Below are 4,900 nucleotides of genomic sequence, written 5' to 3'. Positions count from 1 at the left end.
ATTATATATATATATATATATATATATATATATATATATATATACTGACTTATGTAATATATTGTATTTTTATATGTATGTTCTTTTATATACTTATTATATTCATAAATACACACACACGCATATATATATATATATACATTATGTATTTAATACACACACTATAATACATTTATATTCTTTGGTTATTAAATACATATGAATAAAAAATATAAAGATTCTACTTATAATCCATTAAATTATTGTTTTGAATATTGCTGTATTTATTTACATTTTATTTTTAAATGTATAAATAAGTGTATTCATTAAATACATAGTACAATATATTTGTATATAATATATATTTATATTGTGTACTGTTGTATTTGTTTATATTTCATTATATATTCCTTTTTTCTGGAAAAAATACAGAATTCAAACATAGGCACCATTTTAAAAAAATATGCTGAAAAGTCCAACATTAGTTAGGGGTGGACTAGCTGGTTGAACCAAGAAACCACCGGTTAAGAGGGACACCAGCAACAAAACACAACATATGCTGCTGACAACAAGAAGGGAAGACTTTAAAGGCTTTTATAGAACATATAGTCTAGACTGAAAGCAAGCGGTGAGTCATAGGTGTGTCTGAATATATATACAAGCACACATTGTCATGAGTCATATGCATCCAATAATAATGTGTGAGAATTATGCCCTCCTTCTTTGCAGGTGGTGTTCAGGGCATAAACTTGACAGTATCAAAATGTCCTGTTTGAAATATAACCTCACCTAACACAGCTATGAGTCATCCTCCACCAACACTGATAAATCTGTGCAATGAACATGCTGTAAAAGTTGCAATGTCCTTGCTTTTTCCAAGAAATGGCACAACAGCTCCAATCACTAGTGATTTAATGATTTTCAGGATGTAAAATATGAGTCAGTGCCATGAGTGTGATACTCAGATATGCTCATAAATTTCATTCTCAGAATGTTATGTAACCCAAGTTTTCAATGTGAATAAAGATATATGCTTGTGTTTGTACGCTAGCACGGCACAGTCTCTTACTGTGCAACCAACAAAGGCAGTAACCACCGGCCGTCCACCCCCACACTGAGCTTGTAAACAAAACAAGAGCTCACGCCTTACAAGCTGCAAAATGTGAGCTTACACAAATGTCAGCCAAAATCCTACCAATACACTATATATATATATATAACGAAGACAGAACGAAGTGGAGGGCCCTTGCTGTTGCCTCATGCACAAGACGACGCGGAGAGGACTATAATACATTTATATTCTTTGGTTATTAAATATATATGAATAAAAAAATATAAAGATTCTACTTATAATCCATTAAATTATTGTATTGAATATTGCTGTATTTATTTACATTTTATTTTTAAATGTATAAAGTATTTATATTTTTATTTATATTAAATACATAGTACAATATATTTGTATATAATATATATTTATATTGTGTATTGTATTTGTTTATATTTCAATATATATATATATATATATATATATATATATATATATATTCTAAATAAACATAATATAATAGAAAATATATTATATACAAATATATAATATATTTATAGACTGTATATATTATTAATAGTATTTATTTATATAAATTGATATAATATCTATACACACACACGTACATGTGTATAAGATATATAAGACTGTATTATATTAATTAAATAAATACTATTAATAAGATATACAGTCAATATATTATATATGTATAATATATTTATTTAGACCTATTTAGATATTTACTGAAAATAAAAATAATACTACATATATAGTATTTTAGTAATAATATTTTTATATAAATATTACTAAAATATTTAAATACAATATTTTAATATATACATATTATTAGTAAATTGTAATATATACAGCCAATATTAGACTAATTTTACATAAAACAATATATAAATGTCACAAATAATTTGTGTACAATATTTGTGTGTAATGTGTGTATGTATAAAAATTTTAAAAAAGAAAGTGAATATAAATGTATATTCTGCTCCATGTATAGCCAGACAACATGCTGATGAAGCTTCCTTGAGAGAGGCACAAGACATCAGACATATTCCGAGGTGTATGCAATTACTGCCCCCTACTGGTCAAGTAGCTAATTGCAATTAAAGCAATAGATTTCTGATATCTACAATTGCATAAATACAATATTTTAATATATACATATTATTAGTAAATTGTAATATATACAGCCAATATTAGACTAATTTTACATAAAACAATATATAAATGTTACAAATAATTTGTGTACAATATTTGTGTGTAATGTGTGTATGTATAAAAATTTAAAAAAAGAAAGTGAATATAAATGTATATTCTGCTCCATGTATAGCCAGACAACATGCTGATGAAGCTTCCTTGAGAGAGGCACAAGACATCAGACATATTCCGAGGTGTATGCAATTACTGCCCCCTACTGGTCAAATAGCTAATTGCAATTAAAGCAATAGATTTCTGATATCTACAATTGCAGCCCCTTTATCGGCATTGTAATACAAAGCCTGAGGTTTTGCGATTCTAGTAATTGAAGTTAGTATAGTTTTAGTATTGTTTTAGATTTGTAATGCCGTTTCATATACTGACCGTGCTGAGTGGAGGGGGAGGGTTTGTTCGAGAAATGGAAAGTTGTGGTGAGGTGCAGGAAGCGCATGTGTGGGTGTTTGAAGCGGAGGACAGTTCTCAAGGTCCCGAGGCGACTATATTTATAACCCTGCTGGTTCACCCTTGCTCTAGCTTGCTTTCTCTTGCCTCGTAGATGAAGAAGCATCTTAATCCAGGTCACTGCACAATTCTGAGAGATGCTAGGCTATTTTTAGCTTTCTGCATGAGCGGATAAGGTGCATTTGTAGCCTAACGTTACCACAGATTTGCACATTTTCCATGACCATGCGAATTCTGACATAACTAACAGGAGTGTGTAATTTAGCTTATATCATTATTGTCGGCCTCTGTTGTTCGCTTGCGATGTTTCATTAGAATGTCGGTTTGATTGATTTATTGATTAAGTTTATTTCGAGGGAAAAAAAAATATATATATATATATCAGTCATTCTTGAGACGTGGGACAAAACAGGTCCAGCAAGGGTAACAGCTATTAGCTTTAAAAATTAAAAATATTTTCAATTTTAAATGTCATGAGGGATTAATAATAGAATGTATTTAACACAATTATCACCTTCAATTTAATTTTCTCATTATTATACCAAATCTGAGATGTTTCATTAGAATGTCGGTTTGATTGATTAATTGATTAAGTTTATTTCGAGGAAATATATATATATATCAGTCATTCTTGAGACGTGGGACAAAACAGGTCCAGCAAGGGTAACAGCTATTAGCTTTAAAAATTAAAAATATTTTCAATTTTAAATGTCATGAGGGATTAATAATAGAATGTATTTAACACAATTATCACCTTCAATTTAATTTTCTCATTATTATACCAAATCTGTGTTTCTTAATGTCCTCTCACTACATCTAAAACAGTGTGTCCACAGAGAAGGGTTCAATCATTCATATGCAATAAAATGGAAAAAAAAAAAAAAATGTAGTGATGAAAAAGAGCTTGTTTTATCAAAAGCAACACTTAATAATATCTCCTATCAAAGCAAGGTTGTTTTTTCATTTATATTTATTTATATATAAATATATATCAATGCACATACATAGAAAAATAGAACAGTTTATCTCACATATATATGTATGTATCCATACATATACAATTATGTTACACATATTTACACATATAATACTTGCTCGAAAGGGAGTGGAAAGAAGTAGAACTTATTTGCTCCCACCCCCAATTCATCATCTATAATTACACCATATGGTTGGTGCCATTGTCTGTTACTAATAATTTATGTGATATTATAATATTTATATACAAATACCCAAATACAATATGACCGTCTCAATAATCACAATAATACATTATAATAATTCTCATTATCATAAACATTCTAATATGTCCCGATATTTATAAGAATCATGTAATATATAAAATATAACCATATCCTGTTGTTAAATCACAGTTTTATAAGAACAATAATAATATGTATAATAAACATTAATATCTGCTCCTGTCATTATCATTATTATTATTTGCTCAGCTATGTAATCATATCCCGTTCTGTTGTAATTATATCACCATTTATAGTATCAATATTAATAGTAAGAACAATTATGATCATCCCTACTACCGTTTTTTATGCAATAACCATCACCCCATAATCACAATCCTTAGAACACCAAGATCCCTCCCTCAGCCTTATATTGTTTCAACACCATTTCTTTGTATCTTGATTTAAATAGGTAAATATTTGGGCATTGCTTGAGCTGTGTCCCCAAACCATTCCAAAGTTTGACACCACACACAGACACACACAAACTTTTCCTGGTGGTTCTCACCACCTGGACTTTAAGGTTCCCACATCCCCTCAGATTATAGCCCCCCTCTCTTCCTGTAAAGAACTTTTGAATATTGCCCGGTAGTTAATTTTTGTTGGCTTTATACAATAGTTGTGCAGTATAAAAATCAACTAAATCAAAAAGTTTTAATAGTCTGGATTGCAGAAATAATATATTTGTGTGATCAAAATATCCCACCTTATGTATGATTCTAACTGCACGTTTTTGAAGTATGAAGAGGGGATGTAGTGAACTTTTATAGGTATTGCCCCAAACTTCTATACAATAAGTTAAGTAGGGCAAAACTAATAAACAATACAATATATATAATGCATTATATTCCAGGGCATATTTAATTATATAGATACTTTTGGATAATTCACCTTGTATGTATCTGATGTGTGTTTTCCAGCTTAATTTACTGTCAATAGTTATCCCTAAGAATTTAATTTCTGA

This window comes from Sinocyclocheilus grahami, unplaced genomic scaffold, assembly GCF_001515645.1.
Source record: "Sinocyclocheilus grahami isolate Dianchi unplaced genomic scaffold, SAMN03320097.WGS_v1.1 scaffold514.1, whole genome shotgun sequence".
Taxonomy (NCBI): Eukaryota; Metazoa; Chordata; class Actinopteri; order Cypriniformes; family Cyprinidae; genus Sinocyclocheilus; species Sinocyclocheilus grahami.
This window is presented reverse-complemented; position numbering follows the sequence as displayed.